The sequence below is a fragment of the Gymnoscopelus microlampas genome (genome assembly GCF_963454915.1).
Source record: "Gymnoscopelus microlampas genome assembly, chromosome: 17".
NCBI classification, from domain to species: domain Eukaryota; kingdom Metazoa; phylum Chordata; class Actinopteri; order Myctophiformes; family Myctophidae; genus Gymnoscopelus; species Gymnoscopelus microlampas.
In genome coordinates this window covers 22,100,072-22,125,210 of record NC_139954.1, presented here as the reverse complement: position 1 = coordinate 22,125,210, position 25,139 = coordinate 22,100,072, and the positions used below count along the sequence as shown (strand labels likewise).

General features: G+C 44.5%; 1 protein-coding gene across 1 annotated transcript in view; it reads left to right on the top strand.

Moving 5' to 3' along the window:
- The window catches only part of il1rapl1a (interleukin 1 receptor accessory protein-like 1a), a gene marked incomplete at both ends in the record, with an annotated part of 186,258 nt that overhangs the window by 86 nt on the left and 161,033 nt on the right, over nucleotides 1-25,139 (top strand). The window lies entirely within an intron of this gene.

The following is a 25,139-nucleotide window of genomic DNA, read 5'->3' as shown; positions in this document are numbered from 1 at the left end:
GTAACAGCTTTTCAATGGGTGCGTGTGTGCGTGTGTGCGTGTGTGCGTGTGCGTGTGCGTGTGTGTGTGTGTGTGTGTGTGTGTGTGTGTGTGTGTGTGTGTGTGTGTGTACCCATGTCTCTAAATCCTAACGTTGGTTTTGTTTAATCTTTGTCCGTCACGAAACTGCTCAAGGTGCAGTTAACCTCGTGGGCCATGCAACATCCCAGTCACTGCATGAGTCATTTTCAGTGGGCAGTACTCTGATGAGCTTTCTAGAGATGCGTGCGTGCGTGCGTGCGTGCGTGCGTGCGTGCGTGCGTGCGTGCGTGCGTGCGTGCGTGCGTGCGTGTATTTTGGTGTGCGCGTGTGTATTTTGGTGTGCGCCTGTACTGTGTGTGTGTGTGTGTGTTGTTTCTGAGATAGGCATGATCACAAAGGCACAGTATATTGTCGCTGTCAGGTGGAAACCTTGTACGTCCAAAACTGTTCCTTTTTTATAATTATTATCTTTTTTATTTTAGATGGTGAAAATAGCCGATAGACAAGTTCACAAAGCGTTGCATCGTGACTCGTTGAGAGCTTGTAGATCGACTATTTTCACTACTTTTGTGCGACACTCTTGTATGATGAAGTGGGGCATTAATTTACAAAACAATAAAATAAAATATGGAGCTACAAGGTTTCTGCCCGGCACCAACGATATCACACAGACAGTTATAATTCTCCATATAGAGAGAATGACAGCTTGCTACTGAAAGAAGCAATCGTTCAGTATTTGGGTCATCGAGGGTTAATGTGAAAATCCTTTTGATTCTAATTAGCAAATTGAGTATCAGTTGTGAGAAAATGCAAAGGTCAAAAGGGAAAATGTACGAGAGAGAAGATTGAAAGCAGAAACTTAGTTCATGACATGAATAGATTTACAGACGTGTTGATAGTGTTCAAATAATATGAGCAGAGGTTTACACAGCATTCTGTTATTATGTATCTCAGTATACCAGGGTAGTAATGTCTAGTTGCCAGTAGGCAGGCCACCTCATCACCTAATATTTGTATTAATGCAAGAGCAGGGCCTGCATTTCAATTTTCCTCTGCAGAAATTATCTGCAAGGCCAGCAGTATTCAAGAATTAATTCCATGCATGCAGGAAGGTGTGTGTGTGTGTGTGTGTGTGTGTGTGTGTGTGTGTGTGTGTGTGTGTGTGTAGATTAGCGTCAGCCTGTGTGTGTGTGTGTGTGTGTGTGTGTGTGTGTGTGCCTCTGTGTATGTTGGTGCGTGTCGAGCAGACACGAGCAGACATGTGTGAGGTTTTAAAGACTGACCTTTTTGCTAAAGCTTTTATAACAAAGAAAGAAAAACCGACACATTGAAAGGTCAAAAAGGGCAACTGAGCTATGAATAATGTGCCTTAGCTACAGTAACTGCCTTGGGAAGATGGCCATTGATGCTGAATACAGACAAGTTTAAACAAATGTGTAGTACCACCAAACTGAAGCCTGCACACAAACCGAACTCCAGGCAGGTGAACTTCCCACGGGAAGACCTTACAGAGGTTGAACAGCATAATGAATAGATACTGTACAATTACCAACTAGATGATGTATTGTACCAGAGAGGAGATGGTATTCCTGACCTCTCTCTGTAGTCCAGCTATACTCCAGAGTAAGTTAAGCTACAGTACGTGTCCGAAATAATAAAGTTATCCTCTATGCTTTTGCGATACAATGTAGGATACTGTAACAGTGTTTATGATGCTTAAGAAAATATAATATAGGATGGTTTTATACACATTGAGTTTAATGTTTCAACCAAAAAGAAAAATCTAATTGCCAGAGCCCTACAGTGAAATAAAGTAGAATGACAAATTGCACGGGACTTGGTTTAATCCATGTCTGTGAAATTGTCCTTATAGAAGGGCTCTTAAGGCTCCTTAAAAGAGATCAATTGAGTATCATTGATTCAGCAATTTAGCAGTTAGTAAATGAGTCACATTCTCATTATCTGTCTAAGTGATATGACTACTTGGGTCATTTAATTGCTTTGCCGAGCTTTCTTTCTTCCTATTACATGGAGAGGAGGCGTGTACGTAACACAGGGAGAAACTACTGTGATGGACAATAATTTCTGTCTCTTTGTTCAGTTATTGATTGCACCACTGCATTGATTGACAGCGCGTGTGTTCATGTACAGTACACAGTATGTGTGCAATCAGAGTTGTATTAAGTGGTGAGCTTGTGCAGGTTTTCATGCGCACTTGCACATGCACGCTATAATATAAATAATGTAACTTTATTGAAAGGATAAACCCCTTGAGATGTATCATCTCGTTTTCGATGGGGTCCTTAAATTGCAGTTCCAATTGTATGCAGGTACCATGTACTTATGCGCGCGCGCGCGCGTGTGTGTGTGTGTGTGTGTGTGTGTGTGTGTGTGTGTGTCCTCGCATACGTTCCTGTGCGCTGATGCACAAGTGTGAGTAGTTGTGTGGTTCTCTAGAGGATCCCAGTATAGATTTCAAACAGAACAGAACAGAAGATCAGATCAATCAAGTGGGTCTTCTGGGTCCTGCGGTCAGATATTGATAGCAGTAAAGCCGATACTGCTACCTCTCTGTTGGGTCAAAGGTGACGGAGTGTCACTGGGTAGTTTGGCCACTTAATGGCCCTTTGGAAGACTCCTCTCTGTCTGCCTGAAGATTATAAATGGAAGCAGGAGGGGATTCGGACACCCTCTTGTTAAACGTTTAATCTGAAGCATGAGCACTTTGTCACACACACACACACACACACACACACACACACACACACACACACACACGCATGCGCAGGGGCACACACACACACACACACACACACACACACACACACACACACACACACACACACACACACACACACACACACACACACACACCAGTATACATGGTGGTGGCAAACATAACTATATTGTACCACATGGAGTAACATTTTCATACGTTCAACCTCTTAGAATAGGCGCAAATTATATATATATAATAATTTGCGTCTATTCTAAGAGGTTGAACGTATGAAAATGTTATATGTATATATTGAATGAATTAAACATTTGAACCAATCTGTATGGTAGAGTATGTTATTATTATTATTAGGTTTCGAGAGCCATCAGGCTTCGAAAGCTATTACATCTCTACACTTTCACTATTATTATTAGGTTTCGAGAGCCTGTAAGGCTTCGAACCCTATTACATCTCTACACTTTCACTATTATTATTATTATTCTTCCGCCGTTTTTGCCAGTTCTGGCCTAACCGCCTGGTCACTTCTTATGAAATTCGGCAATATGGTAGAGGGCTATGCCAAACGGCGAAAACCCGAAACTCACAACCATTGGCCAAAGGGTGGCGCTGTAGCACTCAATTGAACATGCCAACTTTGAACAGGTACAGCTCATGCCCTGTTCGACCTACAGCCATGAAACTTCGATACACACATGCGTCTCCTCATGCCTAACAACTTTCGCTGTTTGACTTTTGACCTCTGACCTTTAGATCTCCCACCATTTCGAATTCTATGAAAAGCAGTAAAAAGCAGTAAAAAAATCACTTCTCCTGGGATTTATGAGCAATCTGTACGAAACTGTATACACATGAACTTTGGACCAATGCCGACAAACGTAACTTAGCGGATTTTCCATAAGTGAAAACGTTAAGCTTTTATAAGCCAATGAAAATTGCAGCTTTTTTTAAATTATTCATCTGCCCCTAACACATACATGCAGACTCACATTTGTTTGACACTTTGCAATATTGTAGAGGGTCCTTCCAAGTATCACTGAAACCAATCTTACTCCAATTGGTCAAAGGGGGGCGCTATAGCAATTTTTTGAAAATGCAAACTTTAAACAGGCAAAAGTCATGCCTCGTTTGGCCGACAGCCGTTAAACCTGCTTACACATGTGCCTTGACTCATGAGGAACACATGTATCACTTTGACCAGTAAGCTCTGCCCTTAGATTGTCTGCAATTTTGAGCAGTTTGAAAAACATTTAAATCCAGGATTTCTGAGCAATTTGCATGAAACTGTGTCAAATACATGTTTGAGGCCCTTTTTCACAGGTTCAGGTGTGTTGGTTCAATAGCTTGATCGCTTAATCATCTGCCTTGAAACCATAGGGTAGCCGGTTCGAATCCCACCTCAGGTAGACTTAATTATAATTGCATTGCACACAACATGACTATACCAATGAATACATGTGCAATTGTTAAAGATGACGAGAAATGCATACTTGAAAGTAGTTCTTTTCAATGTATGACGTACTTCATTCGCGCTTTTGTTTTGTTTTGTTGGATTCTCCCTTTTCACTGTCTAAGGCTGTGTATTGGATAGCTCCACCAGTAGAGTGTGAGTCTCATGTGCCGAAGGTCCCTGGTTCGAATCCCACTTATTACAGTTCACATTTAAATTGCATTGTACAAAACATGACCCTGTTAATTCAGACAAGTGCAATGTTTAGACAATAACACGAAATGCTTTTGAGAGTAGTTTTTTTTTATGTATGACATACTTTCTTGTGAAAATAGCCGATCTACAATCTCACACCTTTTTAGATAGCAACGCGTTGTGAGCTTGTAGATCGACTATTTTCCACTAGTTTCCATTCCGAAATATATTGAGCAGTTTGAAAAACATTTAAACCAAGGATTTCTGAGCAATTTGCGTGAAAGTGTGTCATGTGTGTGAAATCCCTTTTCACTAGTACAGGTCTGTTGGCCCAATGGCTTAATCATCTGCCTTGAAACCACAGGGTTCCTGGTTCGAATCCCACGTCATGTAGAATTCATTATAATTGCATTGCACACAACATGACTGTATCAATGAATGCATGTGCAATTGTTAACCAGTAAACTCCGCCCTTAGATTGTCTGCAATTTTGAGCAGTTTGAAAAACATTTAAATCCAGTATTTCTGAGCAATTTGCGTGAAAGTGTGTCATGTGTGTGAACTCCCTTTTCATCAGTTCGGGTCTGTTGGCCCAATGGCTTAATCATCTGCCTTGATACCAGAGCGTCGCCGGTTCAAATCTCACCTCATGCAGACCTCAACTCAATTGCATTACACACAACATGACTGTATCAATGAATAAACATGCAATTGTTAAATGGAACGCTTATTGAGAGTACTTGTTTTCAATGTATGATGTACTTCATTCCCTCTTTTGTTTTGTTTTGTTTTGTTGGATTCTCCCTTCTCACTGACCAAGGCTGTGGATTGAATAGCTTGATCAATACAGTGTTAGTCTCATGTGCCAAAGGTCCACGGCTCAAACCCCACTTGTCACAGTTTACATTTAAATTGCATTATGCAAAACATGACCCTGTTAATTCAGACATGTGCACTTTGCTCTCTCTCTCTCTCTCTCTCTCTCTCTCTCTCTCTCTCTCTCTCTCTCTCTCTCTCTCTCTCTCTCTCTCTCTCTCTCTCTCTCTCTCTCTCTCTCTCTCTCTCTCTCTCTCTCTCTCTCTCTCTCTCTCTCTCTCTCTCTCTCTCTCTCTGTCACAGTCTGCCACTCTGTCACTGTCTGTCTGTCTGTCTGTCTGTCTGTCTGCCAGTCTGCCAGTCTGCCAGTCTGCCACAGTCTGTCTGTCTGCCAGTCTGCCACAGTCTGTCACAGTCTGCCAGTCTGCCAGTCTGCCACTCTGTCACAGTCTGCCAGTCTGCCACTCTGTCAAAGTCTGCCAGTCTGCCAGTCTGCCAGTCTGCCACTCTGTCAAAGTCTGCCAGTCTGCCAGTCTGCCACTCTTGTCACAGTCTGCCAGTCTGCCATTATTCTCGAAACCGCTAATTGCTGCTTGCAGCTATATTTATTATTATTATTCTTCCGCCGTTTTTGCCAGTTCTGGCCTAACCGCCTGGTCACTTCTTATGAAATTCGGCAATATGGTAGAGGGCTATGCCAAACGGCGAAAACCCGAAACTCACAACCATTGGCCAAAGGGTGGCGCTGTAGCACTCAATTGAAAATGCCAACTTTGAACAGGTACAGCTCATGCCCTGTTCGACCTACAGCCATGAAACTTCGATACACACATGCGTCTCCTCATGCCTAACAACTTTCACTGTTTGACTTTTGACCTCTGACCTTTAGATCTCCCACCATTTCGAATTCTATGAAAAGCAGTAAAAAGCAGTAAAAAGCCTACTCCTCCTGGGATTTATGAGCAATCTGTACGAAACTGTATACACATGAACTTTGGACCAATGCCGACAGACGTAACCAAGCGGATTTTCCATAAGTGAAAACGTTAAGCTTTTATAAGCCAATGAAAATTGCAGCTTTTTTTAAATTATTCATCTGCCCCTAACACATACATGCAGACTCACATTTGTTTGACACTTTGCAATATTGTAGAGGGTCCTTCCAAGTATCACTGAAACCAATCTTACTCCAATTGGTCAAAGGGGGGCGCTATAGCAATTTTTTGAAAATGCAAACTTTAAACAGGCAAAAGTCATGCCTCGTTTGGCCGACAGCCGTTAAACCTGCTTACACATGTGCCTTGACTCATGAGGAACACATGTATCACTTTGACCAGTAAGCTCTGCCCTTAGATTGTCTGCAATTTTGAGCAGTTTGAAAAACATTTAAATCCAGGATTTCTGAGCAATTTGCATGAAACTGTGTCAAATACATGTTTGAGGCCCTTTTTCACAGGTTAAGGTGTGTTGGTTCAATAGCTTGATCGCTTAATCATCTGCCTTGAAACCATAGGGTAGCCGGTTCGAATCCCACCTCAGGTAGACTTAATTATAATTGCATTGCACACAACATGACTATATCAATGAATACATGTGCAATTGTTAAAGATGACGAGAAATGAATACTTGAAAGTAGTTATTTTCAATGTATGACGTACTTCATTCACGCTTTTGTTTTGTTTTGTTGGATTCTCCCTTTTCACTGTCTAAGGCTGTGTATTGGATATCTCCACCAGTAGAGTGTGAGTCTCATGTGCCAGAGGTCCCTGGTTCGAATCCCACTTATTACAGTTCACATTTAAATTGCATTGTACAAAACATGACCCTGTTAATTCAGACATGTGCAATGTTTAGACAATAACACGAAATGCTTTTGAGAGTAGTTGTTTTTTATGTATGACATACTTTCTTGTGAAAATAGCCGATCTACAATCTCACACCTTTTTAGATAGCAACGCGTTGTGAGCTTGTAGATCGACTATTTTCCACTAGTTTCCATTCCGAAATATATTGAGCAGTTTGAAAAACATTTAAACCAAGGATTTCGGAGCAATTTGCGTGAAAGTGTGTCATGTGTGTAAACTCCCTTTTCACTAGTACAGGTCTGTTGGCCCAATGGCTTAATCATCTGCCTTGAAACCACAGGGTTCCTGGTTCGAATCCCACGTCATGTAGAATTCATTATTATTGCATTGCACACAACATGACTGTATCAATGAATACATGTGCAATTGTTAACCAGTAAACTCCGCCCTTAGATTGTCTGCAATTTTGAGCAGTTTGAAAAACATTTAAATCCACTATTTCTGAGCAATTTGCGTGAAAGTGTGTCATGTGTGTGAACTCCCTTTTCATCAATTCGGGTCTGTTGGCCCAATGGCTTAATCATCTGCCTTGATACCAGAGGGTCGCCGGTTCAAATCTCACCTCATGCAGACCTCAACTCAATTGCATTGCACACAACATGACTGTATCAATGAATAAACATGCAATTGTTAAATGAAACGCTTATTGAGAGTAGTTGTTTTCAATGTATGATGTACTTCATTCCCTCTTTTGTTTTGTTTTGTTTTGTTGGATTCTCCCTTCTCACTGACCAAGGCTGTGGATTGAATAGCTTGATCAATACAGTGTTAGTCTCATGTGCCAAAGGTCCACGGTTCAAACCCCACTCGTCACTGTTTACATTTAAATTGCATTGTACAAAACATGACCCTGTTAATTCAGACATGTGCACTTTTTAAACAATACCATGAATTGCTTTTGAGAGTAGTTGTTTTTTATGTATGACATACTTTCTTGTGAAAATAGCTGATCTACAATCTCACACCGGAAGAACCTATAGGACGGAAAAACCTATAGATATCAACAGACACCGTCAGGGAGGCCATATCTTTAGCTCAATGAGAAGAGAGGCAGCCTGTGAATCCATAGGTCGCTGGTTCGATCCCTGTCCCCAACAATGCGTTGAGGTGATCATCATTTGGAATTCCCCCTATTCCCATGGATTGGATCCACCCCTCTCACCTGCTCTCACTCATCACCAATCACACCTGCCACATGCACAGTACAATTTTTAGGTACTTTTACTTTACTACTCTACTCTACTCCAATTACAGCAGATGACAGCTTTAGTTACTTGTTACTTTGCAGATGTAATAATTATTAATACAACACCTACAGTAACCACATACAGCCGATCTACAATGTGACGCGTTATGAGCTTGTATGTATATAATAAGCAACCCATGCTGTATGATAACTTACCACATATGAAATCCAATTCTGTCTATCCAATGGCTCAGTCTGTACTGTGGCCATAGCTGAGTGGTTAGTGAGCCCACCTAGGGAGCCAGAGGCCCTGGTTGCCCCAGGTACGAATCCAGGCCAGGCCAGCAAATGTGTCGATGAAATGAAATGTGTCCCTGAGCAAGACTCTTAACCCCTAATTGCTCACAGGCCCTCATTGGAAACAAGACCGCAAGGACTTTCATGAACGGACCTGGAATTATCCTTATCCTTTACACTGTCTACCCACAAGTCTATAGGTCCCTGGCTCAAACCCCAATTTAACCGGTCCAAATATAATTTACTGAACAAAAATCATGACTTTGTTAATTAATGCATGTTCACTTCTTCTCTCTCGCTCTCTCTCTTACTGCCTCTCTTTCTCACTGTCTCTCTCTCTCTCTCTCTCTCTCTCTCTCTCTCTCTCTCTCTCTCTCTCTCTCTCTCTCTCTCTCTCTCTCCCTCCCACTCTGTCACTGTCTGTCTGTCTGCCAGTCTGCCACTCTGTCACTGTCTGTCTGTCTGCCACTCTGTCACTGTCTGTCTGTCTGTCTGTCTGTCTGTCTGTCTGTCTGTCTGCCTGCCAGTCTGCCACTCTGTCACTCTGTCACTCTGTCACAGTCTGTCTGTCTGCCAGTCTGCCACTCTGTCACTGTCTGTCTGTCTGCCAGTCTGCCACTCTGTCACTGTCTGTCTGTCTGCCAGTCTGCCACTCTGTCACAGTCTGTCTGTCTGTCTGTCTGTCTGCCAGTCTGCCACTGTCTGTCTGTCTGCCAGTCTGCCAGTCTGCCACAGTCTGTCTGTCTGCCAGTCTGCCAGTCTGCCACTCTGTCACTGTCTGTCTGTCTGCCAGTCTGCCACTCTGCCACTCTGTCACAGTCTGTCTGTTTGTCTGTCTGCCACTCTGTCACAGTCTGCCAGTCTGCCAGTCTGTCACAGTCTGCCAGTCTGCCACTCTGTCACTGTCTGTCTGTCTGTCTGTCTGTCTGTCTGTCTGTCTGCCAGTCTGCCAGTCTGCCACAGTCTGTCTGTCTGCCAGTCTGCCAGTCTGCCAGTCCTTTACACTGTCTACCCACAAGTCTATAGGTCCCTGGCTCAAACCCCAATTTAACCGGTCCAAATATAATTTACTGAACAAAAATCATGACTTTGTTAATTAATGCATGTTCACTTCTTCTCTCTCGCTCTCTCTCTTACTGCCTCTCTTTCTCACTGTCTCTCTCTCTCTCTCTCTCTCTCTCTCTCTCTCTCTCTCTCTCTCTCTCTCTCCCTCCCACTCTGTCACTGTCTGTCTGTCTGCCAGTCTGCCACTCTGTCACTGTCTGTCTGTCTGCCACTCTGTCACTGTCTGTCTGTCTGTCTGTCTGTCTGTCTGTCTGTCTGCCTGCCAGTCTGCCACTCTGTCACTCTGTCACTCTGTCACAGTCTGTCTGTCTGCCAGTCTGCCACTCTGTCACTGTCTGTCTGTCTGCCAGTCTGCCACTCTGTCACTGTCTGTCTGTCTGCCAGTCTGCCACTCTGTCACAGTCTGTCTGTCTGTCTGTCTGTCTGCCAGTCTGCCACTGTCTGTCTGTCTGCCAGTCTGCCAGTCTGCCACAGTCTGTCTGTCTGCCAGTCTGCCAGTCTGCCACTCTGTCACTGTCTGTCTGTCTGCCAGTCTGCCACTCTGCCACTCTGTCACAGTCTGTCTGTTTGTCTGTCTGCCACTCTGTCACAGTCTGCCAGTCTGCCAGTCTGTCACAGTCTGCCAGTCTGCCACTCTGTCACTGTCTGTCTGTCTGTCTGTCTGTCTGTCTGTCTGTCTGCCAGTCTGCCAGTCTGCCACAGTCTGTCTGTCTGCCAGTCTGCCAGTCTGCCACAGTCTGTCACAGTCTGCCAGTCTGCCAGTCTGCCACTCTGTCACAGTCTGCCAGTCTGCCAGTCTGCCACTCTGTCAAAGTCTGCCAGTCTGCCAGTCTGCCACTCTGTCACAGTCTGCCAGTCTGCCATTATTCTCGAAACCGCTCATTGCTGCTTGCAGCTATATTTACTATTATTATTATTTTTGTCATATTCTGCCTTTATTAGTGTACAGTAGAGATGGACAGGAAACAGGGAGGGGGAGACATGCAGCAAAGATCATCGGGAACGGGACTCGAACCCGCTATGCGCTGTCAGGCTACATTAGAGCCTAAGTGCCCGGATCGAGGACATGGTAGAATATGCTAAATTTTGTTAATATATTATAAAGCACATTCAGTAGTTGGAAGTGGTCTCCCCTGTTCTTCCTTTGAGAAATGTAGGCCTACTGGTTGACATGTAGTACTGCCTGAAGCTCATAAGCACAATAACCCCCCTGACCCCAGCTGGGATTCCCTCTTAGTAGATAGGTAGAAGTTTGGTCTACCACATGTTTTCGAATAGGTTTAATGTTATGCTAGTCACAGTCAACAGGATGAAGTTGACGTATCAGACAGGTGCGTGTTCACGATGACATGTAATGTGCTGGTGGTGCTGGTGATTAATCGGCAGATCGCGGCGCTGGTGAGTAATTGTTTTCTGGTTCAAAGGTCTGGGACATCTGTCTTCATACGTTGGAGGTGAAAGAGATTGAGCATTCAGACTCCCGTGACCCTAATTAAACACACAATTGCACGCCTGCATACGTGGAAACTGCGCTTGCCTTAGAGCTTACAGCACAAATTACATACAGAGAGAAGTTTTTTCACTCACTGGCGGGTTCTTTTCCAAGTAGCCTACTTCTTGAGAAAATGAACAATAGCAGAGAACGTCTGGACCGATATTGAATACACGTGTGTGTATGTGTGTGTGTGTGTGTGTGTGTGTGTGTGTGTGTGAGTGAGTGTGAGAGAGAGAAAGAGAGAAACGGTGACAAAGAAACAATTTAGTTTTGTTTCCTAATAATGTGTTTGTATTGTGTGGCATTGAGGATCATATGGGAATTTGACTATTCTTTTCTATAGGGTGTGGGAATAAACTGGGAATTCCATTCTTTAACCTTGAATGGTTGAGAGCGAGGGATCAGCTGCAAGAGCTTGATTAGCCCTCTGGAGACAACGGATAAAGCTGCTATTCAATTGATTTTCTTTCCCCCTGTCCGGACGGCATTCCCAGAGTTTGTAGCCCTACGAAATCCTATAATTATCCGATCCAGAGTCTGCCGGTTACTCCAGTTAATGAGTTTCCCCATGGTCGGGGGCCTGTAGGTCTCTTATTCTCTCATTCTCGTTCTCTGCTTGACACTGTTGGTGGTTTTAATGACCAGCCACACACGGCAGAATTGGATATCAATTGGGGCAGATTGTTGTTGCAGGTTTTTGGTTGGGTCTGCAGGGGTATGAGCATGCATGTGTGTGTATGCACATAATGTGTCCAATGCCAGCACAGGTCACACATTGGTGCACATTCACGTAGGCGGAGTGAGGTGATTTCTTTTTATGATTCCCATTTATTTTTGATGGGATCGGGCAGCAAACCTGACGGCGGAGTAGAGCAGGCGAGGTGAGCATCAAAATGTTAAAATTGTTTCAACTTTATGCAAATGAGAAGCAAATTTCACTGTTTGGCAGCCAATCAGATTGTTGAATCTGACAGCGTAGCAACCACGTAGCAACTGTTTCATCAGTGACACACAACACCACTTGAGATTGACAGAAAGGAGATGAAGCTTATCATGGATATTATTCCCAAAGGAGATGAAGTTTATCATGGATATTATTCCCAGATGGATAAACAGCAGCTGAAGTAGGTCCTGTATGTTTCAGGTGTTTCTGTGTGTCAGCATTACGTTGACTGTACAGGTTGTGAGTTGTCCATGCTAGTATGAAATATACCCAAAATTAATATTACCTTCAGCTGCCACCGGGTTACCCATCTGTCAAAAAGTTACATTCTTTCGTTTTGTATGTCAAGCTGTCAACCTAGGGGGATTAAATATTTAAACACAGCTTGCAACACTTGGCGGCGAAGGCGATGGACTCTGCTTACATGTAACTTCATGGTTAAGAGCGTGTGCTCCTGTGTGTTTTGGCTCTGGCCGACCGCTCAATATGCCTCTGTGCAATTTCCGGACACTCCAAGGCCACGCTGACACAGTGTGAGATTTACTCCAAGGGACACAGAAGAGGTCTCCAGCACAGATGAGCCGTCAGGGTCCATCCATCAGGCTCCAGCCGCCTCGGCCCGGACCTGGCCCAGTCAAAAACCAAGCAGGACTGCTCCTCTCTCGCTGCTGGCCGGGTAAAGACCCGGCCTATAATGAGGGAAGACAGGGACTCTTTAACTGGGTGCTCAGGCTGCTCACAAACCCAATTACCAAGCTGCAGCAGGCTGCAAGCCTCACTGAGGAATGTTAAATATGGGCTAGGACTGTCAGACTGAAGGTGGACGCCATTTACACACTCAACCCAACGTCATGCCCATGGTCGATGGTCTAAGAGAGTGAGTGGGAGAGCACTGGAGTGAGCAAGAATCACATTTACAAAGAAGGAGGGGAGTAAGAAAGAAAGAGTAGGCAAGGTATGGCGAGCACAAAGCACTGAAAGAACAAAAGGGAATGCAGCAGTGGAAAGTGGGTAATAATCAAGAAAGAATATAGTGACAGACAGTGAGAAAATGGTCCATTTATGAACTCGAAATTTCATGAGAGCCAAACAATACACATCACTAAACACATCCAAGGCCTGCTGCAAGCCAGAGTAATGGCTTTTAAACACAGCCTGTAGGGATGAGTGAGCAAGCTGCAGTGAAAAACACCACTCCGAGACACCAGTGACTACATTCTGCACAACTATGTGCTGTGGAATCCTCACTATGCATTACTGTGACTGCAGCAGATGGAGTACTCCAATCATATCTGGACTGTTCTAGATCTTTTAATAAAGACATCTTGGCTTACTGTGCTTGTGCTGCACATGCTGTTGATGAGTCACGTCTGCCCCGATTGTTCCAAACCCATCCCAGACTGGGGTAGTGAGTTTAATTGTACAGTTTGAGTGCCTAGCCGAGCAATGGAGTGTTATCAACTGTGACTCGCAGGGCTAATGTAGCATACGCTAGTCGGCCCATAAGCCACTGCAGTCAGCCCGCTGTCAACGTGCACTGTCTTGACAGGGCATTGCTGCCTGATGTTCCCAGCAGGAAATGGCAGCACTGTGTGCCTATGTATCATTAGGGCCCGAGCACTGGACCAGTGCGAAGCACTATTTAAATGCAAGGATTTTTTATTATTTAAAGTACAAATAAATAGCAGTTTGAGGGCCTAAACGTTCTCAAAACATTGTGCAACTTTGCACATGCACCACAAGCAGTGAAATTATCTATTTTATGGGTCTCAAAAAGAGGTGTGGAAGAATGTCTCAATAGTGCCCCCTACAAAATTTCAAAGATGAAGCCCGATATTATGGTACAACGTATAAACTTTGGTACGCATATGTATCATGTCCAGACTAACAATTCAGCGTGCCCACCCAGCGCAACCGCCTATGCCTAGTAACCCCCTTTAACACATTGTGTTATGAATAATACTTATAATGTCAAGTATTATAATACTCAATATTTGCTCCCAGTGCAGCGGACATTTTGGCAACACTTCCCTTGCAATCCAAGGTAATTCTCATAGTTGTAATACATTATAATGATTTTATAATGCTTTATAATCACATTAATGAATTATACTGTGATTACAGTATAAGTCCTTAGAAGTGGTCATTTGTTGCTTTAAGAAAGATATTATATATATGCAAGAACAAAACACAACATACCGTTATTTTAATAGACAAAAGATTTAGTACGGGTAAGGAACTCAAACGTTTTTATTGTAGTTTTATGTAGTTTTATTGTAGATTTACTGCAAAACAGTCAGGAATCATTCAGGATCTGAAATTTGGATACTTCTGAAATGTATCTTTTCCCCTCAAATCTAATCTAATATTTGTTCCCTTTACTTAAAGCACCCAATCACTATTTATAGTGAGTTATAATCACACTATAATGCACTATATCAATGATTATAATATTATGAATTATTACAACTACAGTATGAGAATTATAATACTCTGATAGTAGCCACCAAAATATCTCAGTGAATTTCCAGCAAAGATGAAGTATTGTAATACTTGACCTTATAAGTCATTATACAATGCTTTGTGTTATGATTATTGTTATAAAGCATAATGATTTTTATGAGTATTTATAACTATAATTAAACAGTGTTACAAGCAGATTATAAGTATATTTATAACGCATTATAGAAATGGGATGCATACCAAGTGTTACCAAAGAGGGTGTGTTCCAAAGGATCCAATATAGTTATTATTTAGTCACAAGCTCTTGTTAATACTTTTCATTGGTTAAATATTTATAACATACACAGACATCTACTTAACCACTTTTAACCTGATGTTCCTACTTTGAACATGACATTATATTGCCTATTTTGCTACTTTTGCACAACACTGTCAAATGGCTATGTATAAAACAGGGTATTCATATGTACTGTATGGAGAAAAAAAAACAATTATGTAAAAAGATGAAATATAAATATAAAATATTTCTGCCCGGCAGCACATAAATGCATTATACTGTAATTATAAGACATTAGAAGTCACTATAAGTGGTCATTTGTTGCTGTGTGAGCGTGTACATCTATGTGTCATGCACACAAGCACAACTATATCGGCTTACTGCTGTGCTTATGTCATGTGTGAATTCATTGTGATATCACAACCTTGTCTCTCGCAGTGTGTCTATATGTGCAGGAAAAAGCCATACAGACAATATTCCAGATGACTCTGCACCAAATCCCTGATAAGAGCCCGTCACAGATAACTGTAAATCTGACACGACCCCAAGGCAGTTTGGGGGAGGAAGTCCACAGTCTCTGAATAACCTCTCCATCAGAACAGGGACGGGTGCGCAAAATGCACACATCCAGTCAGTCACCTCATTTATTTGTCAAGGCCTTCTCTTTTCATTTCACAAATCACGCCAGTGCAATTTCTCTGACACTTTCACATTGACACAAAAAACTGAAATGTGCATGACTATACATTTCCCCTGTCAAGAAGATGGGCTAAATGACACACACAAATAAGATATAGTGAGACCTTGTCTCAGTTGTCGCGTCTGTCTCCCAGATGTGGTGGCTGTTGGTGGGGGGTGGGGGGGGCGTCTATTGAGCATCGCTTTCAGTCATTTCTAGCGTGGGAAAAGAGTATAATGGTATATCGACAGATCAGCCATCCGCATTGACAACGGTGCACATTGATGTATGACAGTAGGCAGTCTCATGTTAAAGGATTGATCACCACAAACCTTTAACTCGACACGTTTGAAATGATGCTACCCATCTGAGGGTCACTACGGCTTCTGGATTATTGCAGGGCCACGTTAAGCCACGACGCCATTGCCAATTCTATTTGACGCTCATTAGCGGTGCTATGCTTGTCCTTGGTGCCTGTCACCCTGCTGTAACACACTAGGCAGGAATGTCCAACCAGGGATCTATTGATGATAAGTAGAGAATACAGCCACCTCTATTAGCCATGAGACAGCTACATGGCCGCAAGCCAGTCCAGTAGAGTGACGTCATGTGTTTGTACACCCATGCCTAGTTTATACCCTGGCCTCTTTGTGTCACTGAGTCACTGATGTGCACATGTACCCATGTGTTAGTGCACCAGGTGGCACCTGCATGTATCAAGCATACACACAGGCCCATGTGCTCGCTCGCTCGCACGCACGCACGCACGCACGCGCGCGCACGCACACGTGCACACACACACACCATACCATACATACATCTTTCACGCATTGCATCTTGCTCGTCTTTCATCCCACAAATGCACAAATTCAGGCTTTCACCTGCACTTTCTCACACACACACACACACACACACACACACACACACACACACACACACACACACACACACACACACACACACACACACAGTGTGTGCTTAACACAACTGCATGCGACATACACACTCAACGCAAATGCACAGCAGCGTGGTATGGAGGCTGTCCTCCCTCGGTCAATATCTCCTCCTCTAAATGATGAGGAATGACCTGTGCTGCGCTAACACTGCACTGGGAGATTGATCACATGCATACTATTGGAGATTAAATGGCTTTCTGCTGGAGAGCCAAGCAGCAGCCTGCCCCTGCATGGCGCAGTGTGCAGATACCGGCTCTGTCTTCCTCCTACTTAGCTACACAGCCACAAGCTGGGCCAATACGGCCAAGACGCAGTTTTGATATTACAATAGATTGATTTCCATAGGGCGGAGCATAGGAAGCTTTCGATCACTTTGTGATTTTGCTAACTCTTTTAAAAGTGTATGAGGAATGGTATTGATTATGCTGTAATGTCTGTCAAAGTTCAATGTTTTTCTCCAATTATTCTATTACCAGCAGACGCTGTATCATTCTGCTCTCAGCAGACGGGCCCTTATGTTTTGTGCCTTTGTGGCGAGGCCCCCCAGTCTCTCGAGTGCCTTCAGGGCAAAATGGGGTGCAGTTGTAAACATTTTCAATGACTACTACCTAGGAACAGACCAAATGATCAAATGAAAATGTGTGTGTGTGTGTGTGTGTGTGTGTGTGTGTGTGTGTGTGTGTGTGTGTGTGTGTGTGTGTGTGTGTGTGTGTGTGTGTGTGTGTGTGTGTGTGTGTGTGTGTGTGTGTGTGTGTGTGTGTGTGTGTGTGTGTGTGTGTGTGTGCGTGCGCGCGCGCGCATGCTCATATGTGCCACCATGGGCCAATAAGTTCTGTGATGTGTCTTTAAACCTGCCTAATGTCTTCCCAGTAAAGAGTGTCGGCCAGGGATATTACTGCATCCTCTTAATATATGCTGTGTGTGTGTGTGTGTGTGTGTGTGTGTGTGTGTGCGCGCGCGCGTGCGCTAAGGTGCGTGCGGTGGTTGGGGCGCGTTGTAAATTACATAGTGAACAGATTATTAGGCAGCTACACTTTGGCATTCAAGGGAGTGACATACATGCAGTGAGATGGGTGCAATGTGCTGGTTTCCACTGATAATGATGCAATTATGCTTCGGACACATGCATGTTTATGGCATAATTACGACGTAATCCTCAGGCATGGGCATACTGGTGTGCAGATGCATGCTTGCATGTATGTTTGTATGTGAGTGCGCATGGATTAAGTGAGTGGGTTTTATATCTGCCTGGGAAATAGATTGCCAGGTAATTAAAGGAAAATGAAATGAGGAAGAGTGCCACTGGATGCTTTTATAGACATCAGGGCAATTTAGTCCAAATGAAACGACTTGTGATATGAAGGCTGAGTGCACGTTCTGCTTGTAAAAGTGTGTGCGCTGTGATGTCTCACTCCCCACGGGTCTCCCATGTCTCTGGTATGTTAGTTCATTGGTCAGTGCCACCACCTCAGACATCCCCTTGATTGACTAAGGCCTGATTTACACATAGTTGCCCACTAGTGACATGCACAGAATGCATTGCAGCTCACCGCGTTTGAGCTTGTACGTATATCAGCTATTTTCGGCGCAATCAAGTATAAATAAGGGGTATCTACCCCTTCCAGTCCTTTGCGAATGCTTGATATTGGACACAGTACAGTATGACCGATTAACCACAGTGAGTATTGTATTGTTGACTTGCCATGTGTGGGAGTTGTTTGCATGCCATGGCCGCACACACGTCGCAGCCATGACAGTCATTCTGTCTGCCGTTGATTACTCCAGATGCTTTAGAAAACCCAGAGGGAAGACCGCAGGCAGCCAAACTACAAAGGCCAGCAGCCTAGAAACCTCCCCTGGGCATTTAAACTACAATTACCCAACAGTCTCCTCTTATCTTGTTCTGTCAAAGTGATACGCACCCAGCCACAACTGGCAGACCTCTGAGCATACCGTGAGCATATGATATGCATGGCGCGCGCGCACACGTGCACACACACACACACACACACACACACACACACACACACACACACACACACACACACACACACATTAAGGAAACACGAACACACAGACGTACGTGCACACGCGCGCTCTCACACACACACACACACACACACACACACACACACACACACACACACACACACACACACACACACACACACACACACACACACACACACACACACACACATTAAAGAAACACAAACACACACACACACACACACACACACACACACACACACACACACACACACACACACACACACACACACACACACACACACACACAAAGAGTGCTGCCAAGTATATATACCATCCCTCATTAAGCAGAGTCTTACAGAAAGTGCACTCCATGCTGAGAATGTGGGGGTGGAATCGGCGTACATCTCCAAATGCTAATGAGAGGAGTCCTCCCTTGCTCCAACAGACTGCTTTGTCTTTGAGTGCCTGTGTGTCTGTGTGTGTGCGCGCATGCGTTCATGCGTGTGTGCGCATGTGGTTGCATGTGGGTGCATGTACAAGTGTCCGCGTGAGCCAGTGTTTGTGCAAAGGTAGGTTGAATACTAACCACAGTTATTTTTACATATCATTATTAGCCCAGTGCAGCCCCATCACCCTGACAACTACATCCCTCCCTCTCCCCACTGCTTATCACCATAACAACTAATCTACCGCAAATAGTGTCCTCGCGCTCTCCTTCCTTCTCTGCCTCTTTCTCTCTCTCTCTTTCTTTCTCTGTGCATATTTCTTTTCGCTCTTCTCGTCCTCCATCATCTTCCTTTCTCCACTTTCTCTCCTTTTGGCTCTGCGTCTTTTCTCTTCTTCTGTTTGGAGTTCATTTTTCTCTGCCTCTGCAGATGTGGGTGGTTCTGGTGACTGCACAATAACCTTTCCACTGCTTTTGGATTGTCAAGTACGCCTGAGCTCTGACAAACATAACCGATAGATAGAAGACACCTATAAGGACTTCCCCACCGTGCTCCCCATCCGAGTCCGATCCCCGTTATTAACAGAGAACACATTAAGGTCAAAGTTAAAGTAAATATATTCTGACCATGGTTACTGTAGTTTGGCCTGGCTGCGGCTGATTGGCTGCAGGCACGTCTCTTCAGAAGGTCGGACCCTTGCTCTTTGTTTGACTGTGACCTGTGTGTGGTTATTGACAACGATTTCAGCCTGACAGCTTGATTGGCCCGCTCTGCTCCAGGATTAACTCTCCAGCCTGACAGGCTTTTACAATCAAAGATCAAGCCAATGGTGTGTTTGGCTGAGTGGCTCTGGGATTGACTTAACTGGCTGATGTGCTAATAGAGAGTTATCCCAAGGTTGAGCTGCGTGGCAAGGACACGCTGCTCTGTGCTCTGTGATGTACAAAGCCTGAGTTATACTTAGTTGTGAATGGGTGTCGCACACTGAAATTAGCAGATGTACAAGCTCAGTGAGTTTGTAGATCTGCTATTTTCAGGGCATGACACCAGCGCACAACTAAGTATTAATCAGGCTTAATACTGTAAAGAGCTACAGTATGGGACAAGGAAGGGGGCATTGCTAAAGGTGAAAAGGAAGCCAAATCCATTCTTTGTTTCAGCTGATGCCTCTTGTCATGCTCTCTATCTTTTAATAACTGTTGGAGAGCACTAAATATTCAGTATTCCCACCGTTGTACCCCAGTCTGTCCATGTCTTCTCATCGGCGGCATTGCAAGAGGTCACCTCTGAGGCACCTCCACCTCTGCCCCCTTCTCTCATCTTCTCTCGTACTACTCTCTCCTTCCTCCCTCAGAGAATCCCTCAAAGGGAGACCTTCCCCCTGGATCCCTGCTTACGTAATCCCCCTCCTTCCCCACCACCACCACCACCACCACCACCACCACCACCACCAATGCCTCCCGTCCATCCCCTGTTCTCTGAGGTAGAAACAGCCGTATAAGTGTCGGGCGGTGGGAATATCGATAACATCGGCGCTTTCACATAATGTCACCCCACCCCCCCACCGACCCCTTTTTAACGGATGGATGGATTGAGCCCGCATCGGGGGGCTGGGGCAGGAAAAAAGTAAAGCCTGATGGACGTTGCCCAAGATTACAGGGCTCGGATTGTCCCCTTGAGAGGCAGGGGGCTATATGCTAAAGTCCATATGCAAAGGAGAAAGAAAACGCGACGTATAGAGCGAGACATTCTGACACATGAATGGTCTTTTTTCGGAGCGCATACCAGTTGAAATGTCGGCTGAAAAGGATACGCTTTCAGGCTGGATTGGAAAGGCGACTCGAAACCCTGCATCTCCAATTGTCATACTGTGCTCAACTTCTCTTACTGGTTCCCATATGCACGCATCAGTGACTTGCTGTAGTGTGTGTGCGCAGTTGTTGTTGTGGCCTGTGACGTTGCCACTCTTTTGATGTCATTGTCGTTTGAAATGTGTGCCTCTGTCTTTTTCTCTCTTTCTTCGCCTTCATTAAGAGGTTGTCTTAAGCTTCCCAGCTTAACGCTATTTACATTTCCATTATTCTAATGTTACCGGGGAAGAAATGGCATGAAATCCAGTACTGTTCAGGACATTAGACAAGCTTCATTCTCACAGCAAATGGATTTACATAAATAAGGAGGTTGATACATGGCAACGTAGAGAGAGAGAGAGAGAGAGAGAGAGAGTGGGAGAGAGAGTCGGGGGCGGCAAAGAGAAGAAGAACGTGAAGAAATGGAAAGATGAAGAAAGCACAGAGCGAGCGAGAACCTCAGAAACGGACTGAGGATGAGATGTGCTGCAGAGAGAGGGAGGAACAGAGGTAGAGAGAGAGAAAGTGCCCCTAGATTGGTAAATGAGAGGGGATTGTTTGGGGGTCCCTGCGCTTGCATAAAGTGGGCTCTGAGGGACTGACGGAGGTCCTCTGATCCACTGCATGTGATCAATACAGCTCCGGGTTTCCTCATTACTGCAACAGACCTCATTGTGTTTACCCTACAATGGACTGGAGTGATCAAACAACCACTGTGTGTGTGTGTGTGTGTGTGTGTGTGTGTGTGTGTGTGTGTGTGTGTGTGTGTGTGTGTGTGTGTGTGTGTGTGTGTGTGTGTGTGTGTGTGTGTGTGTGTGTGTGTGTGTGTGTGTGTGTGTGTGCGCGCACGTGTGCGTGTGCGCATATTCGTGCGCATATTCGTGCGCATGTGCGTCCATGTATAATAATAAGCCATCTTAGTGAAGGACCTTTTCTCTTCGTCCTTATACATAATTTCTTCAGTTTATATCCGCTACAAAGCAAAGTTGTCCTTTAACAGTGGATCTACTGTACTGACGATCTTGTTTCAGTTTGAACAACTGACTTACACCACATTATTATATTGTGTATTGATCGCATGACTGTTTGCCCACGGTTCCTGACCGGGTCAAATAAATGACTCACTGACAGTGTCTGTAAAGCCTTTTCTTCGTCACATGGTGGTGTCATATTTTCAGCAGGTCGTGTGAGAAGTAAATGTTGGTATCACATGCAAGTTTTCAAGCTTTCATAAATGGGATTAGCTAAGGTGGTTTGTGTGAGTGTGCGTGCATGCGTGCGTGCGTGCGTGACTCTGTCCAGCTCTTGATAGAGCCAGCAGTTTCTTTAGAATGCTAATAACAGATTAGCCTTAGGGGTATCCTCTAGCCTTGCCGCATCTCCCTCTGGGACTTCTAGCCAATCACAGGCGGGCATTCCTCCCTTTCAGTTCCCTCTGTGCATATTCTGACCTCTCTTCAGACCAGGAATAAAGGACCCAACAATCACTGCAAAAGAGGCTACTTTTTCCCTTCCTTTTATTTTTTATTACATTTTTTACTCCTACTTCCTTTCATTATACATTCTCAAGAATTTTCATATGAAAACCTTTGGACTCTACCATTGTGTGTGTGTGTGTGTGTGTGTGTGTGTGTGTGTGTGTGTGTGTGTGTGTGTGTGTGTGTGTGTGTGTGTGTGTGTGTGTGTGTGTGTGTGTGTGTGTGTGTGTGTGTGTGTGTGTTGCACAGGACACCATGGACCCTCTTGGACAAACTGAGTCCAAATAAGGTGAACTTATTTCGGCGGGTCCACCAAAATCGTAGAAAGAAATTAAGGTCTCAATGAGTAGATCAGAAACAGCTCATTTCCCCAAAGCGCTCCGCTGGTTTCAACCACCTGCTCCATGTGCTCTTTGCAGCATATGTCAAGTGAGTCAATCTGTCGTGAAAGAGAACATAACCACTATTGCTGTTAAGAAACAGGTATAACATACTCAATGCCGTCGTGTTATGCGAGTCGCATTTGGCATCACCTCCCCCACTTTCCATTTCCTCTTTTGCTATATACGTGATATAAGGTCCGATAGAAACAGGCTTTTGAATTACAAATGACCACATATTTTACCCTCTGTATAGTTTTATTAGTACCTGGGTTGAACCTGAAATATGCCTCTGCCATATTTAGTGGCACTATACACTAACAGCTCTGGGAATACAAATGCAACAGTAGAGTTTTGTAACCTCTATGCATTTCCACTGTCAGTTTTCATTCTTGAGCCAGGAATGCTATTCTGTCTCTCTGAAAGCCATATCTGTATTTCCAAGTCTACACAGTAAAACCCATAGTGTTCATCTATCAATTTGTAACTCTGAGAGTATACAAATATGACCAAATGGGCCGAACACTGTGGATTTAATTGTGTACAAAGTGAGGAGCAAATGACAGTCAAGGAGAAATAGTAACGTAGTAATAGACACATCTCGTTGTCTAATGAAATATAAACAGCATGTGGACGAATTGAAGGCAGCAGGAAAGCCATTGTGTGCACAAGAGCTGAGTACACGCTGGCTATCCTCCACACTGTCCTGTGTTTGAGGATAGGGGTCGAAGGTCACCCTCTTTACACACTGGAAGACTGCACTGTAAAATCCTCAGTGTTAATTTAACCCAGAAGAGTGGGCAAACCGGACCCCTATCTCTCCACTCTTATCTGTAGCTGTCCTGTGTTTCCCACTGGGGTGCTGCTATGACAACAGTGTGCCTGTCTATCTATCTACTGTGTGAGATGAGAATGTTCGTTTGTGTGTGTGTGTGTGTGTGTGTGTGTGTGTGTGTGTGTGTGTGTGTGTGTGTGTGTGTGTGTGTGTGTGTGTGTGTGTGTTTTCTATCAGATCAGTACAAACAATTACAGATAAAAATCATAGATTACATTTGTCTACAAAATGACAGATCACAGTCTACTTCCTGATTTTTTGCTAATCATATTTGATAATTACCTCTACGGTATATCTATATGCTCTTATTCAATTATAATTCCACATCCCTGTTTTATGTTCTGTTGTGGACCGATATGGCTAACAGTTTGTGACCAATCAAATGAGCGGCTTGGCCCATCCGAGCCTATGCGCCTGGCCCTCGGTCATTCTGATTTGGAGTCGCGCTGTCGAGAATTACTGCGCTTGTCCCTGAACAGGACATGAGGGTGCCGTTACGATCCATCATGCGGTTGAAGTGCCCCCACCGCCTCCCCCTCCCCTCCCCTCTCTTCCTCGCTATGTTAGTGTCAGATCAAACGCTTTCATCAAAGCTCATCAGCATTGTGTGAGAGATCGCGAGAGAGCGGTGGAGCGTCTCGTTGGGAGGGGGGTGGAAGGGGGTGGGGCTGAAGGACACTCTCCGCTGCGAAACGTGTCCTCCCAAAAGAGCCCTCGCATCCACCCAATCACGTATTCAGCTCACCTCTCGCTCATCCCTGGCTGTCCCACTGCGTCCCTACTCCCTACACTCCCGGGTCTCTCGCTCTTCCAGGATTCCATTCATCAATAATGGAGCTTGGAGATTTCAGCCAAATTAGCTGAACTATTTTGAAGCAGCTGAATGCGTGCTTTTCTGCTAATGAGAAGGCGCTCTCGGGCAGATGTTTTATTAAAACGCAGGTTTTAATTCACTTTAAATTTTTGATAAGTGGTTATACTTAGATTATAGGCAAACCGATTTCCCCTCTCTAATGGACGGGAGAGCCTTTGGTGCAACTACACGACAAACACAAAATGTTCTGGAGCTTAAGTATGTTGCCGCCCTCCTGTAGAATGGGACATTTCTATTTCCGAGAGATTGTAAGAGACAGTAATGACCATAATTGCCTGCCAAGACTCATCCCCGTCCACAGCTCAATAAACTGTTTGCATCTGCCTCCCTCTAGTGAATCATCTCCTTTTCTCTCTTTTTTATCCAGTCACCCACCCCCCCATCCCCCTTTCCGCCCTCTTTCTCTCTTTTGTTATCACTGATGAAAGCTGCCATAAACTAGATTAAGGTTCAGCCACAACTTTAATCCTTCTGCACAACAACCCGTGCCAGTCTGTCTTTGACCTTCCACTGTTCCACCTGTGTCTTAAATCCCAGTATTACCTGTGTCCTTAGTCCCACTGCCTATAACTGACCACAGTGGCCATTTCTCTCTTACATCATACATATGGTCAATAGCCTCCACTACCCTGCAGTACTTACCTCCGTCCAAGCTCATATCTGCTGCCCTGTAGCGACCAACACTCCCACCAACACCACCGGGCCCAGCAGTGGCATGATGGAGCTGGGCACAGCTGTCGTGGAGCCTGGGCAGAGCTGGTTTGGGCACCGGTCCAAGCCCACAGGCAGCTGGATTAGTGGTGCAGCCATTAGCATCTGAACTCCTGTAATGTGACAATATG